We start from the raw sequence: 16718 nt of genomic DNA, 5'->3' as shown, positions 1-16718 counted from the left end.
TGCACTAACCCAAGAAAGGAGTAAGTATATATAGGCATATATGTGGAACTCTACTGTCTTAAGGGGGCCTGTTCTTCTCCAAGGTTGTTAGGAGTATGTCTTAAACAGCTGGGACAAGGAATTCTGGAGATTGGCCAGAGGCTGGGACTGGCTGGGAGTTGGGTGTAATCAACCTTAATGTCCATTTTTTTTTCCTTTGGGTGAGAGAGTTCTTTGTCTTGCATAGAATGATGGGGAGGACCTGGAGGGGAATTTTAACTCCAGGCTATTTTGAGCCATATAACTTTCCTTTGTTAAGTGATGATGAAATAATTATATATTTGTTCAGCAAAGGTTAAAAGCCAGAAGCTATTCAATATTTTATATATATCACTTTAATCCTGCAAAGATGGTCTTCATTTTAGAGCTGCCTTTTAGAATTTTAGTCATTTGAGGTTGTCCTCATCATACAAATGAGAAAACTGTTTCCCAGAGTGGATAGTTAACTGACCTAATGTCACACAGCAAGAGAATCACAGAAATGTGATTCTTATTCAGACCTGTCTGGTTCCAAAGTCCCTTAACTGGCCACATATGGAGACTTGCATGAGGTCTTTCAAGTTGTTCTTGAGCACGCCTGGGGGAACTGAGTGTTCTCACTTCTTCGATGGAAGCCTTGACATCTTCCTTTAGTAAGAGACACTGTCCCTCCTATCTACATGCTCTGCTCCTCTGATATATTATTACTATTTCCATTTTGATGGAAGCATCCACCCTCCCTTTTACTCTTGTTGTTAACTAGAAGGCCTGGCCTCCACGCAGGGAGGAATTAAGTTTGAGGACAGATTAGGGAAGACTTCCTCTTCCTCCATTGCCAGAAAATCATCCTGTGTCTGAGGCAGACCTATAGCTTCCCTGAGGGGTCAGGAAGGACAGCAAGAAAGGATGCTGGACTGTTCCTGTTCTCCCACAGCCCTAACATCTCCAGTGTCACCATGTGCCCCAGGATGTCAAAAGTCAGGCCTTGTTATGAGGATTAAATGGAACAGGAGGGTGCCCAGCACAGTGCCTGATCACACAGACTGCAATCCACATGTGTCCCCTCTTTCTATTTCTTAGCATTTCTGTCTCTCTCTGCTGGACCTTCCTGCCATTCTCCCCATCAGGCTTCCTTCTCTTCACTGCAGAATTATGTTCCAGACAGCCGGAAGACTCCTCCCCTCTGGCCCCCAGTGGACAAAGAACAAGAAGCAGTTTCAAGTTGGGGGAAAGGCAATGTGGGCTGGGGAAACAAAGAATGCCAGCCCTAAAGCCCAGGGATGAGAAGGCAAGCTGGTAGGAAGAGTGAGGATCTAGTTTTTTCACTGCATGTGAATAACTCTGTGTGTGTGTGTGTGTGTGTGTGTGTGTGTGAGATTCAGGTGGGTGAGTGGGAAGAGACAGAGAGAGAAATAATAGCTATAATTAATAGTCATCATGTTTTGAACACTTTTAATCTAAGTCTGGGCTTGAGTTCTGGCCTGTTAATAACCATCTGTGTGACCTTGAACCATTCATTTAAACTCACTAGGCCTGTATGATCTTATGCTTTACAGTTGTGAGAGAGGTATTATTATTCTCATTTTGTTAATGAACAGATTGGCTGAAGTCACACAGCTAGTGTAACCACTATGATTGCATACCATGTCAAAAGCTTCATAATGAACATGTTTTATGTACTACACTACTTAATTTTCACAAAAATGTAAGAAAATGTCATGTATTAACTTATTAGCACCAAATCCATTGCAACTTAAGATTCAAGGGCACGTACAAAGCTATAAGTTGGGAACCTGAGAACAACTTGCGGCGCAATGGTAAATTTTAATATATGACCTTAAACTCAGACACTGTATTAAAAAGCAGAGATGTTACTTTGCCAACAAAGATCCATCTAGTCAAAGCTATAGTTTTTCCAGTAGTCATGTATGGATGTGAGAGTTGGACCATAAAGAAGGCTGAATGTTGAAGAATTGAAGCTTTTGAACTGTGGAGAAGACTCTTGAGAGTCTCTTGGACTGCAAGGAGATCCAACCAGTCAATCCTAAAGGAAATCAGTCCTGTATATTCATTGGAAGGACTGATGCTGAAGCTGAAGCTCCAATACTTTGGCCACCTGATGCAAAGAGCCGGCTCAATAGAAAAGGCCCTGATGCTGGGCAAGATTGAGGGCAGGAGGAAAAGGGGACAACAGAAGATGAGATGGCTGAATGGCATCACTGACTCAATGGACGTGAGTTTGAGCAAGCTCCGAGAGATAGTGAAGGACAGGGAAATCTGGCATGCTGCAGTCCGTGGAGCCGCAGAGTCAGACATGACTGAGCGACTGAACACAAAGATTAATTAACTCATTCTGATTAAACATGTAGTGAGGACCTGCTTCCTCTCAGGCATGATGTTAGAAGAAAGTGAAAGTCGCTCAGTTGTGTCCAACTGTATGCAACCCCATGGACTGTGGAGTCCACGGAATTCTCCAGGTCAGAATACTGGAGTGGGTAGCCATTCCCTTCTCCAGGGGATCTTCCCACCCAGGGATCAAACCCAGGTCTCCCACATTGCAAGCAGATTCTTTACCAGATGAGCCACAAGGGAAGCCCAAGAATACTGGAGTGGGTTCAGTTCAGTTCAGTTCAGTTCAGTCGCTCAGTCGTGTCCGACTCTCCGCGACCCCATGAATCACAGCACGCCAGGCCTCCCTGTCCATCACCAACTCCCGGAGTTCACCCAAACTCATGTCCACAGAATCGGTGATGCCATCCAGCCATCTCATTCTCCGTCGTCCCCTTCTCCTCCCGCCCCCAACCTTTCCCAGCATCAGAGTCTTTTCCAGTGAGTCAACTCGTCTCATGAGGTGGCCAAAGTATTGGAGTTTCAGCTTTAGCATCAGTCCCTCCAATGAACATCCAGGATTGATCTCCTTTAGAATGGACTGGTTGGATCTCCTTGCAGTATAAGGGACTCTCAAGAGTCTTCTCCAACACCACAGTTCAAAAGCATCGATTCTTCGGCGATCAGCTTTCTTCACAGTCCAACTCTCACATCCATACATGACCACAGGAAAAACCATTGCCTTGACTAGACGGACCTTGGTCGGCAAAGTAATGTCTCTGCTTTTTAATATACTATCAAGGTTGGTCATAACTTTCCTTCCAAGGAGCAAGCGTCTTTTAATTTCATGGCTGCAATCAGCATCTGCAGTGATTTTGGAGCCCAAAAAAACAAAGTCTGACACTGTTTCCACTGTTTTTCCATCTATTTCCCATGAAGTGATGGGACCAGATGCCATGATCTTTGTTTTCTGAATGTTGAGCTTCAAGCCAACCTTTTCACTCTCCTCTTTCACTTTCACCAAGAGGCTTTTGAGTTCCTCTTCACTTTCTGCCATAAGGGTAGTAGCCTACCCTTTCTCCAACAGATCTTCCCGACCCAGGAATCGAACTGGAGTCTCCTGCATTGCAGGTGGATTCTTTACCAACTGAGCTATCAGGGAAGTCTGATGTTAGGTGAGAAAGATATAAAATAAGTAAAACTTAGCTGATGATCTTGAGTAGCTTGCTCGTTGACATTCAGTACCTTGCGGGTGTTTTGTTTTTTCCCCCTAGACTGTGGAATATAGAGAACATGGATTCATCTTCTTACCCAGAAAACTGCTTATCAAACAGAGCCAGTTTCTTCACAGCAGGAGGGGTTGTTGCTTGTGACTTGGTGCCCTGGGCTTGAGCAAATCAGGCCTGGAAAGTCAGCCTCTTAGGAGAAGCAGAGTGTAGGGGAAAGAAGGGTTGGGGAGGGCAAGGTAGGGTCATAGGCTAGAGGCTGGCGAGAGCCACGAAGCCCTCACAGTGGACCAACCCCTCCTGCTGCAAAGGAGAAAAGAGGAATAAGTGGGAGACTAAGGACTCAGTCCTGGGTCCTCAGGAATGACCCCCAACCCCGCCCAGTCCTCACTGGCCTCTACATCCCTGATGAGAGCAAAATGTGAAGGCTGTGGCAACAGTGACTTAATTCTGCTCTGTATTACCGTGGTTTGTATATTTTTCTCACAACTCTCACACTTTTTATCTGCCCTGTGGGCAGACACCATGATTTATACATCTTGTCTTCTTGCTTCCCCAACCTCATATTAGCAATAATAATAGCTACTCTTCCTATTGGAGTTAACATCTACACATGGTGCTTTATTCCAAAAACTGTGCTAAACTGGTTGCCTGCATTATTTACTTGAATATTCACAATCATTGAATTTGAAACCTTATTCCCTCCATCTTACACAGGTGGGAACAGCCACTGATAAAGGTTAACTTGCATTGATTCCACACATGTCTACAAACTGGTAGAGAAAAGATTTGAAGAAACCTCTGCACTTCACATTATATGCACTTTGTGTACTTAGCACAGCATCCTGGTCCTGTGCACCCTAGCCCCCGGTGCCTTCTCAGGGAGTGACTCCTGCAACCAGCTCCTTTCTGTCCTGCTTCACCCTCTCCTCACTCCCTGTTGGGCCCCCTGTGTCCTGCAAACACACATCCCTAAGAATCACCTACTTTGAAAAAATGTCTCCCTCGACTGTACACCTCATAACATGTATCTGCTCACACAGCCCAAATCTCTGTGTGATTCTCCTCGAATGTTCCTGAAAAAGCCAGCAATGTAACCCACCCAGCACATTATTTTCAGATCTCAGATGTTTTTGTGGAATCTTAAAAAGTCCATAGTGCTTATGCCCTGCCTGCCTGGAAGGCAAGCTAGTTTTTAGTTGGGCAAAAATCTGCCCAGGATATCCTACCATGGATCAATTTCTAACAAACCTCCTGATCATCTCATTAAGAACTTGGGATCAAAAGAAAACATGATTCTGTATGAAATTCACATTTATTTCTTAATGTTAGAACAAAGAATCATTTCACTGCACAGCTCTGATTGCTTCAACCTCCACATCGATCAAATTGGTGTAATAACGTGTTATTTTGTTGGATTATGATGATTTATGTTGTTATCTGTCTGGAGGAAGGCATGGCAATCCACGCCAGTATTCTTGCCTGGAGACTCCAATGGACAGAAGAGCATGGTGGGCTACGGTCCATAGGGTCGCAAAGAGTTGGACATGACTGAAGCAACTTATCATGCATGCATACATGTTATTATCTGTAGGATCTACATAAATAGAAAACCAGTTTCATCCACCTCATTAGAACTGATTCAAATGTATTCTTTATAATGGCTGAGTAATACTCCATTGTGTATATGTACCAATTTCTTAACCATTCGTCTGCAGATGGACATCTAGGTTGCTTGCATGTCCTTGCTATTATAAACAGTGTGGCAATGAACATTGGAGTACATGTGTCTCTTTCAATTCTGGAGCCTATTATACAGAGTGAAGTAATCCAGAAAGAAAAACACCAATACGGTATACTAACGCATATATATGGAATTTAGAAAGAGGGTAACCTTAACCCTGTATTCTGCTGCTGCTGCTGAGTCGCATCAGTCGTGTCCGACTCTGTGCAACCCCATGGACGGCAGCCCAACAGTCTCCTCTGTCCCTGGGATTCTCTAGGCGAGAATACTGGAGTGGGTTGCCATTTCCTTCTCCAACCCTGTATACGAGACAGCAAAAGAGACACAGGTGTATAGAACAGTCTTTGGGACTCTGTGGGAGAGGGTGAGGGTGGGATGATTTGGGAGAATGGCATTGAAACATGTGTATTATCATATGTGAAACGAATCACCAGCCCAGTCTCGACGCATGATACCGGATGCTCGGGGCTGGTGCACGGGGATGACCCAGAGGGAGGATATGGGGAGGAGGGAGGTGGGAAGGGGGGTTCAAGAAGGGGAACACGTGTACACCCGGGACGGATTCATGTCAATGTATGGCAAAACCAACAAATATAATATTGTAAAGTAACTAGCCTCCAATTAAAAAATAAATAAATAATAAAAATTTAAAAATAAAAATAATCCACATCATTAAAAAAAAGAAAAAGAAAACCAGGCAATAAAAGTAAAAAGACTTTAAAAAGCTGGGACCACTCTATGAAGGCAAGATACTACTTAAAAGACATGAGCTTAAGAAACTGAAATAAGTTCTTATTTCATGTGGGATGATTATTCCTATGATTTTTATTTATGAGTTGCTCCTCATGTGCTGTAAAGAGAAGCATCGCAGTTTGAAATTGATTAGTAATTCTTTTTTTCCAATTTTTTAAAATTAATGATATATTGGCTTCTGCTGTACAACAACATGAATTAGCCGTATGTATATATATATCCCCTCCATCCTGAGTCTCCCACACCCCCACCCCAATTTGGAGAAATCCAAATTGTAGGGAAGTGTTCAGGATAGAGCCAACCCATCCTACCCCTCTAGGTCATCACAGAGCACTGAGCTGAGCTTCTCGTGTTATACAGCAGCTTCCCATTAACTGTCTATTTTACACATGGTAGTGGATATATGTCAATAATATTCTCTCAATTTGTCCCACCTTCTCCTTCCCCATTGTGTCTACAAGTCCATTCTCTACATCTGCGGGAATAGAGATTCCTTCCCTGCAAATAGCTTCATCAGTACTATTTTTCTAGATTCCATATATATATGTGTTAATGTTTTTCTCTTTCTGACTTACTTCAGTCTGTATGATGACAGATTCTAGGTTCATCTACCTCACTACAACGGACTCAATGAAACTGATTAGTAATTCTTAATATGCATCTGGTTTCCTGGCTATGAGAGAGATTCACTGAATTTGGAAACTCAAGTTGGGCTCCCCCTCCATCTCCTCCCCCCGTGTGGCTGATGTCTGAAAACCAGAAGGAAAGGAGAAAGGGAAGCAGCTTACAGAGAAGGCTCATGAGTAATCCTTTGCTTTCAAGAACCTTCCACCCGAAAAGATTACCTGGAAAGTATCATGAAGGGCACGTGATTTCTAAGTGCCAGGATCACAGTTGTGGAGAGAGGAGAAGCTATTATAATGTGGCCTTATGCAGCTGGCTTGGCCCCAGGAACAAGCCTCTTCAGGGAAGACATCACCAACACCGGTGACAAGGATTAAGACTTACTTGAGGGCATGAAACCTTATTAGCTCAGGCTTCATTAACCTGGAATTTATACCATGAGACTGAGTCTGGTTTGATGTTTATCTTGGATTTGCCAGTCCTTTTTTCTGGGTCATGCAAACTCACAGGAGAAATCCAAATTGTAGGAGAGTGCTCAAGATAGAGTCAACCCTTCATAGACAACAGGGATATATCCGCAGGGGCTTGTGAATGCTGATGAGACTTTGAATTCCCCCGTTTCAAGGCAGTCAAGTGGAAATGAAAGATTTCAGTGATCTTCATATTCCTAATGATCCTCCATAGGCATTTCCGAACCTGCCTAAGGATCCTTCTTTCTCAAATGACTCCTTTCTTTTTACTGTCACGGCCGGTAGTTGCTTTTTTTCCCCCATGACCATTTTCTACAAACTTTTAAAAGACTAGTGCTTAAGAATTACCGGGTCTCCGAAGTCAAGTAGAAAACTTTAACTCTACTTTGGATGCCTTCCCATGCTCTGGCTTTGTTATCCACAGGATTCAAATTTGTGCCTCAGTGATTTACTGTGTGGGTGGATCCCAAGTCACTAACCCTGTGGTTGCCAAATCTGCAAATGTCAAGGTGTTTTAGTTCAAAGCAGTGCTCCTTTTTTTGAACTTTTTATTTTAGATTGGAATATAGTTGATTAACAATATTATATTAGTTTCAAGTATACAACACAGTAATTCAGTTATACGCATATGTGTATCTCTTCCTTTTCAAATTCTTTTCCCTTTGAGGTTGTTACATAATATTGAGCAGACTTCCCTGTGCTATACAATAGGTGCTGGTTAGTTATCTATCCGTTGACAGAGGAATGGATAAAGAAGATGTGGTACATATGTATAATGGAATACTACTCAACCATTAAAATGAATTAAATAATGCCACTTGCAGCAACATGGATGGACCTAGAAATTGCCATACTGAATAAGGTCAACCTGACAGAGAAAGGGAAATATTGTATGATATCACTTACATGTGGAATCTTTAAAAAAAAAATGATACAAATGAACTTATTTATAAAACAGAATCAAAGCAGTGCTTTTATACCCCAGTTCTTATATTTTAAGTCATTGTGAGACTGAAAGTCATTTGCTACCAAAAATAAAGAGCCAGCAAGTACAAATAATGTACCTTAAAAATAAATGAGAGTGACTGATTTCAGGTAATCCCATGAATTGATATATAATTTATTTGAATGTGAGAAAAAATCATGCCTTCCAATTGCCAAAGGCCCGCAGCCTGTCTTACCTAAGACCAAACATTAGCAAATGGCTACTATGACATATCATTAGCAGTTGGATGCTTCAGTACTGTGAGTTTAAATGTCCTGGAAAGTTTTCAGAGATTTCACGGGAATGTCAAACAGGTGCACATTGTCTATCAGAGCAGGAGAGAGCTTCAGAAATGCTGCTAAGAAAGACTACAAGCTCTTTCCAAGGACTCCAAGAGATGGCATTTGTATACCTACAGATACATGAAATATTAAAAGTTAATCTTGTCTAGTCCCTGAAATGGTTCCCCAATAGCATGTTGGTGAGTACACAGAGTATCCATACACATACTCCCCCACTCCACCTCAATTATCACCAAAGACATCGCAGTCATTCATTCAGCTGAAATCTAGGGAACAGGCATAAGATGGCAGCGCTGGACCATGCATGGGTTTCCAGCAGGAACAAAGCAGATGGCCACACCTTTCTGTACCTCAGGGCCTTGTCTGGGATCTTCCCGTCCCCTCTCTCAGGTCTGTGTCTCTCTGGTCAACTCCTAATCACCTGCCTGAGTCCAGCTCACATGGCATCTCCTCTGCGGAGCCTTTCCTGATCCTCATCTCCTCACATTCCCTAGAAGAATCAGGGGTTTCCTAATCTTTATTCCCATAGCACTTGACAGGTATCTCTGTTACAGCGTCTGTCACACTGTGTCAGGGGAGTGGTTTTCCTCAAATGAACACCTCTGAATTAGGAAATGTGTCTGTTTTTATAACAGTTTTATTTTATAACAACTTAACAGTGCTTAACGGTATTTAAGAAACATAAATCAGATGCTGAATAAAAGATCTGGCTGATCTGAATGACATAAAATGATACTTGATTTACGGTGTCCTGCATTTAACAACATATAAGAACTCTTCAAAAACTCATTTCAGAGTGTTCCCTGTGACTATCTGAGAGGATGCATTTGTTTATTTGATTGTTGCATTATCTTAGACTGTGCGGAAGTATTGTGACCCTATGGCACACTCTTAAATAATATAAAATTACAGAGACCCAATAGCTCAGGAAAAAGAAAATAACTGAGTCAAGACTTCAACACTTGAAGCCACGACCTGTTTTTCGATTTTGTTTTAGTGTCTCTAGTCTATGAGAAAATGCCTCCATTTCCAAACAATCTGGAATATTGCCTTCGTGAAAGATGCCTCTGACATGTTTCTGCCCCCTAATGACTTCACTTGAAGTTTCAGTTTTGTGAGTTCATGTCTCTCTGCGAGGCAGGATCAGTCTGACAGGAGTTTATTATCACTATTAGTTTATGCCTTGAGAAGCTGAGGGTATAGACCAAAGCTGGCAAACTTTTCTTGTAAAAGGCCAGAGAGTAAATATTTTTCACTTTGCAAGCCCTGTAGTCTCTGTCACAACTGCTCAGCTCTACCATTGCAGCAGGAAACCCCATAGACAATCAGTAAATAAACATGGTTGCGCTCCTGCTGCTGCTGCTGCTAAGTCGCTTCAGTCGTGTCCGACTCTGTGCGACCCCATAGACAGCAGCCCACCAGGCTCCCCTGTCCCTGGGATTCTCCAGGCAAGAACACTGGAGTGGGTTGCAATTTCCTTCTCCAGTGCATGAAAGTGAAAAGGGAAAGTGAAGTCGCTCAGTCGTGTCAACTCTTCACGACCCCATGGACTGCAGCCCACCAGGCTCCTCCATCCATGGGGTTTTCCAGGCAAGAGCACTGGAGTGGGGTGTCATCGCCTTCTCCACTTGTTCTCCCACGTAACTTTATTTCTGGGTCCTGAACTTTGAATACCATAAAATGTTCATGTATCACAAAATATCAGTCTTCTGATTTTTGCCAGCAATTTAAAAAATGTAGAAACCATTCATAGCTCACATAGCTGCACAAAAACAGGCAGGGGGGCAGATTTGGCTTATGGGCCATAGTTTGCAGCCTCTTCTGTGAACCATAGAAGAGTCATTACCAAGATGACCAGTGGCCAATGGAGCCTACTGGGGCTATCTGAACAGTCAGAACAAACACTCAAGAGATATTGAACTTTTATTAGTGGCATTGGAAAGCCTTATAGCTCTCAGCATTGCAGTGTCTTTCTACAGAAATAATTGTGCTTCTCACATGCCTTGTTTCCTTGACCTGAGTTTATTTTCCACTGGGAGTATTGGGTTCTCCAACTATGGGTGAAGGTCAGGTTAATACAGCTCAGCTCCTATGGATTCAGAGAGAGGGATACATGAGCCCAAGTGGAGAATCTCAGGTATGTGAAAATCACATTAACCATTCATCACCTCTTAATATAGCTCTTTAGATCAAGACGTCAAGCTTTGTCCTAAAAGGAGAAGCAGCTTTAGGAGATTCTGTTTGGATTGGAATGACCAGACAGAAGGGAAAATTAGAGAAGCAACCATCCAAATTGTTTTAGTTCTCACCAGCTGGTCTCAGCTCTACACAAGCAGAGGACATCAGGACCAAAAGTCGAGGTTTCTGTAAATGTGCAGGCTTGTTGTTCCAAGGTGAAGGTGAGGGAGAAGTAAAAATGGAGTTCCAAAGTCTTTGAGCCATAGTCATTAATCTCCTTGTTTGGGACTTCTCTGGTGGTCCAGCAGTTAAGAATCTGCCTGCCACTGCAGGGGACACGGGTTCAACCCCTGGTTTGGGAAGAGTCCACATGCTTTGGGGCAACTAAGTCCATGTATCATAGCTACTGAGCCATGCTGTAAGACTACTGAGCCCATGTGCTGCAACTATGGAAGCCCAGAGCCTCTGCACCGCCATAAGAGAAGTCACCACAATGAGAAGACCATACACCACTACTAGAGAAAGCCTCTGCCTAGCAACAAAAAGCCAGTGCAGGCAATAAATAAAATAAATAAATGAAACTTTAAAAAAGTCTCCTTGTTTGGTGTTAACTTTTCCACCAGAATATTACTTGGTATGAGTTCTCTCCTCTAGCTATTTTGAGGTGTTGAGTGTGCTATGCTTCAGGACTGAGGTAATAGGTACTTTTCTCTTTCAGACCCACTTCCTCCAAGAAGCTTTCCTTGATTTTCTACCCTAAGCTGGAAAATACAGATCTCTCCCTCCTTTGAATTTCTGCAGCACTTCATCTGTGTCTTCTCAAGGCTCTTGATATGTATCTCCATATTATATTTATCTTCAAACCCACTTGCTGAAAGAGGCAAGGTCTCTGAATCATTCCTATGCAGTTATCACGGTGCCTTACTCAATGGAGATATTAAATATATAGTTACAAACTACGTGAAAGTAAAAATCAAATAAGTTGGCAAATTGATTCCTCCATAGCACTGCTGTAGAGGAGTAGAAAGTCCAATAGAACTTTCTGCTGCTGGAAGTGTTTTTCATCTGTGCTGTCCACAAGTAGCCACTAACTACATGTGACTACTGAGCTCCAGAAATATGGCTGCTGTAAACGAGGAAGTGAACTTTTATTTACTCTTAATTTAAATTGCCAGATGTGACTAATGGCTACCTAATTGGGTAGCACAGGTCTATACAACAAAAAGTAATTTCTTTTTGTGAGTGGATTATTTAGGCAGTGATCACACCATCTGAATTTAATATATAAGGCAAATCACTTGTTGGCAATATTGTGTAAGAAATGCAGCAGAATGATTGAATATTCCACTTTTCAAGGAACATAAAGATGCCCAGCTCTGTGGCATTTACGTCCTGGAGAGTGGGGTCTGGTGAAGAGAGACAATAAACTATGAACCAGGAAAGAAATTAAAAGACTAATTTTATGTTCTGTTAACAGGAAATAAGTCCTATGAAAAAGAAAAGCAGAAAAAGCAGAACAAAGTCAGGGAATTGAGTGCCTGGGCCAGACTGAGTATTAAACAGAGAGGTCCAGACAGGCTTCATTAAGATGAAATCTGAGCTCTGACTACAGGGAGATGGTGGGAGGTTTGAGCAAAAAAAAGAAAAAGGTACTAAACTCTGCAGAGCAAACAGCAGATCTATATTATGAACCGAACATGTCACAGAGAAAATGAGCCCAGTGGGGCAAAGAGGAAGGAAAACAAGTTTTTTTGTTGTTGATTTGTATTAACCAAGCCTCCACAGAAGTTTCCAGAAGCAAAGGAATTAAAACTAAGTGGCAGGCAGGCTCACTCTGCTCTTCATTGCAATAAGTTTCTGGAAACCATGTTGGAAAACGCAGCAGTGAAAATTCAGCCTTGTTCTTTCACCTCTTTCTTTGTCCAACCTGTGTTTTCCCACTTTTATCCTCAGTGTCAAGGTCAAGTGCTAGGAAAGAGAGTGCCAACTGGATCTGCTTGGGGGCTGTGGAAACGGCAGAGGCTTGAGATTGAAGTAGTGATTGCTGGGAAGGGCAGTGGGAGCCCGAGGTGCCTACAGAAGGGGAGCAGCAGTGAAATGTGAACAGCGAGGTAAGCACCAGCGGAGACATTGGCAGGGCCAGTACAGAGCCTGCCAGACCCAGGGAACACTGGCCGCTTTCTCCAAGTGCAGCGGGGTAACCGCACAGAACTCTCAAAGCAGGGTGTGACCTGAGCCCTGGTGCTCCTGGGCCTTAGACATGAGTCAGAGTTGTTAAACAGTGAAGCCAGGCACAGCAGAGAAAGCACCACCAGACGTGCTAAATGTCAGATTGTGAGATTCTGGAAACCGCAACCTGAGGCTTCCCACTTTTCTCAGCAGGCCCACTGAGATTAGGGTGGAAATCCTCCTCGATCAGATAAAATGGAAATTTCACTCAAGGTCAGAGGTAGAAATATCCCAGAAGAAGATCCATTAAGTGCTCCAAAGAATCAATTGGAAGTCCTTCGGTGACCATAAAGCTGAAGAATCAACAGACCATTATAACTTGTATTGTTCAAAGCATCACTGTCAAGTCTGTGTGTTCCAACATACTTACACAGAGAGCCTGCTCTCTGGTAAATTCTTCAGGAAATGTTTTAGTGCTCCCAGGGGAGCATGACTGAGAGTGAGCTTGAGAGTCCAAGGCAGGAAATAGCCTAGCCCACACTCAGGCCTTTTTTTTTTTTTTTTTAATTTTTATTGGTGTATAGGGTGCTTGACCATAATGCCTACCCCTACATGGTACCTCCTTCAAAAAGGCTTCCCTAACTACTCATTCTAAAATGTTTCCCCAGCACACACACACACACACACACACACACACACTCCTATTGTTTACAGCACTTACATTTAACTCAATCTTTTATCTTTATTTCCCCTCCACTCACCCTTCTAGGGGCTACCCTGGTGACTCAGTGGTAAAGAATCCACCTGCCAATGCAGAAGGCTCAGTTTCCATCCCTGGGTCAGGAAGGTACCCCAGAGAAGGAAATGGCAACCCACTCCAGTATTTTTACCTCAATAATCCCATGAACAGAAGAGGACATGACTTAGCAACTAAAATAAAACACCTTGCTAGACTATCAGCTCCAAGAGCTCAGGGACTGGGTGTCTTTACTGTCATACCCCAGTGCTAATAACAGGGCCTTCCATCTAGTAGGCGCTCAATTAACACTTGTGGCATTGAATTAAAATTCCCCTGAGGGACAGCTTTCAGCCCACGGCTTTTGTTGCTGTTGTTATCCCATAGGCTGGTATTCGACTTTCCTGTCCTGCCCTGAGAACATGGTACCATCCTTCTCTCCCAGCCTACGAGAACTCAACATCAGCCATCACCCTGGTTCACACATCTGGTCTTGAGCTTCTTGGTTCAGTACTTCTTTGTCTGCCAGCAGTTTCGGTGCTATTTGTCAACCTCAATTCAACTTCATTTAAGCTCACTTGTACCAACTATCCTTTAAAAGTCTTTTTTCAATCTATTTTAACAAAAACTTTCATAAATATTAACTCAGTATACATCCCTCTAACCACCATCACAATCGGAAAAACCCCCAAAATTCCATCATGCTTCCCTCCTCCCACCCCTAACCTTTGGCAACCAATGATCTGCCTTTAATCTTGACTTTTTGCTTTAACTGCTCTAATCTTGACTTTTTGAGACTGTCATATAACTGACTTCATATAGCATGTAACTGTTCAAGGCTGGTTTTTGTTGGTTTTTTTTTTTTTTTTTTCACTCAGTATTACTCTCCTGAGATTCATCTAAGTTGCTACATGTATCAACATGTCATTCCTTTTACTGCTGAGTATAATTCCATTGCATGGGTATGCATGTTTTTAGCCAATCATGCAAGATATTCGTGATGTGTTTAGCCAATCACTTGTTGAAGAACATTTAGGTTGTTTCCACTTTTCGGTGATTATGAATAGAATTGCTACAAATATTTATGTAAAGCTTTTATGTGAACAAGTTTTCATTTCCCTGGGATGACTATCTAAGACTGGTATTGTTGGGTCATTTGGTACCGTTTTGTATTCCCCACCCTTACCAATGCCCAGCAATGTTTGAAAGTTCCAGTAGCTACACATTTTTTCCAGCACTTATTATTATAGGGTGTTTTGTTTTTAATTTAGCCACTCTAATAGGTTTATAGTGATATCTCATTGTGTTGCATTTTTAAAGGAAAAATAATAAAATAGATTTGAAAATAGACTGCATCACAGCAAGCAGTGTTAGAAACTGATCTTATAAAAGTATGCATGCATGCTAAGTTGCTTCAACCACGTCCGACTCTGTGTGACCCTATGGACTACAACCTGCCAGGCTCCTCTGTCCATGGGATTCTCCAGGCAAGAATACTGGAATGGGTTGTTGTGCCCAATCTCCAGGAGATCTTCCAACCCAGGGATCGAACTTGCATCTCTCATGTCTACCTGCACTGGCAGGTTGGTTCTGTACCGCTAATACCACCTGGGAAGCCCTATATGCTGTGCTTATTCACTCAGCTGTGTCCGACTCTTTGCAATCCCATGGGCTGTAGCCCACCAGGCTCCTCTGTTCATGGGAATTCCTCAGGCAAGAATATTGGAATGACTTGCCATTCCTTCCTCCAGGGGATCTTCCCAACACAGGGATCGAACCCAGGTCTCCCACAATGCAGGTAGATTCTTTACCATTTGAGCCACTAGGGAAGCCCCTGTATATGTACACATTCTCACACATGTCTGTACTAAATGCACAATACATTTTATACTGTGGGTTATGGTTAAAAAAAAAAAAAGTTTGAAAGCCACTACTCATACCAAAGGGTACAAACCCCAGGGATGACAATTTCACTTGTTTCAAAGTAACTTATAGGAAACTTCCCACCAAGGAATCATAGGAAACTTAGAAACCTTAAATTAGCTCAACACTACATCAAGGAGAAGAAACTGAGATGGACTTCAAGGTCACCAAATGGAAACAAAGTCAAGGAAAGGAGAATACCTCATTCCCAAAGAGAAACGGGTAATAGAACTCACCCTCTGCTCACGCCTGCTTCCATATGCATAAGATCTTTCGGTAACAAGGACTGGGGACCCTGTCCCTGCCTTCAACAAATGTGGCATCTCAGAAAGGAGATGTGATATGAGCACAAATATATCTGTAGGGAAAATGAGTGTAGGTGTCTCTTTTTTCTTTAAAAAAAAATCTATTTACTGCATTCAGTTCAGTTCAGTTCAGTTCAGTCACTCAGTCATGTCCGACTCTTTGTGACCCCATGAATCACCTAAAGGGTATATGTTTCATTCAAAAATAATGAGATGCTTAGACTTCTTTTTTTCTGGTCATATGACCAAATGGTGAACCTGGACCCTGCATTGGGAGCATGAAATCTTAATCACTGGACAGTAAGGGGGAAAAAAAGTCAATGACTTGTATTTTAATTTACCTTAAAATGTTTTTTGATGAAAAGATATTTTTAATCCAGTTGAATTATTAATCCTTTATTTTATTGTTTATGTTTTTCATGTCTTATTTAGGAAATCTTCTCCTACCTAAAGAAATAAACATACTCTTCTATTAAAAAAAATAGAAATAAGGAGATCATGCCATGTGTCAGTGTGAACGCAGTTATAAGGGAACCCTTGTACGCAGCTAATGGGAGTGTGGGCTGGCATTCTACAGAACATGCTTACAGCACTTACATTATGTAGACATAGATCTGCTTGTCCAGCACCTCTAATCATGGGTATGGTATGCACTGCAAATTTGTTATAAGTTGGCAAGGGAACACATACAAGGATGTTCCTTGAAGCTTTAGTTGGGGATGCATGGGTTTGGGGGCCATCGAGGTGCCCATTCTCAAGAAAGTCGCTAGAGAAAATGTGATGGATGAATACCACGGAATCTTAGGTAGCAGTTAAACCATGAGATCAGACAGAGATGGGTCTTTAAAATGATGTGCTAAGAGAAGATTGAGCAACAGGATAAGATAGGAACAGCATTCGCACAAACACATGTATACCTTAAAAACACATGTATACTTCCTAGGTGGCACTAGTGGT

This window comes from Moschus berezovskii, chromosome 11 (assembly GCF_049115385.1).
Source record: "Moschus berezovskii isolate FMDL1 chromosome 11, NW_MosBer_1.0, whole genome shotgun sequence".
Lineage (NCBI taxonomy): Eukaryota > Metazoa > Chordata > Mammalia > Artiodactyla > Moschidae > Moschus > Moschus berezovskii.
Note: the sequence above shows the minus strand (reverse complement) of the source record.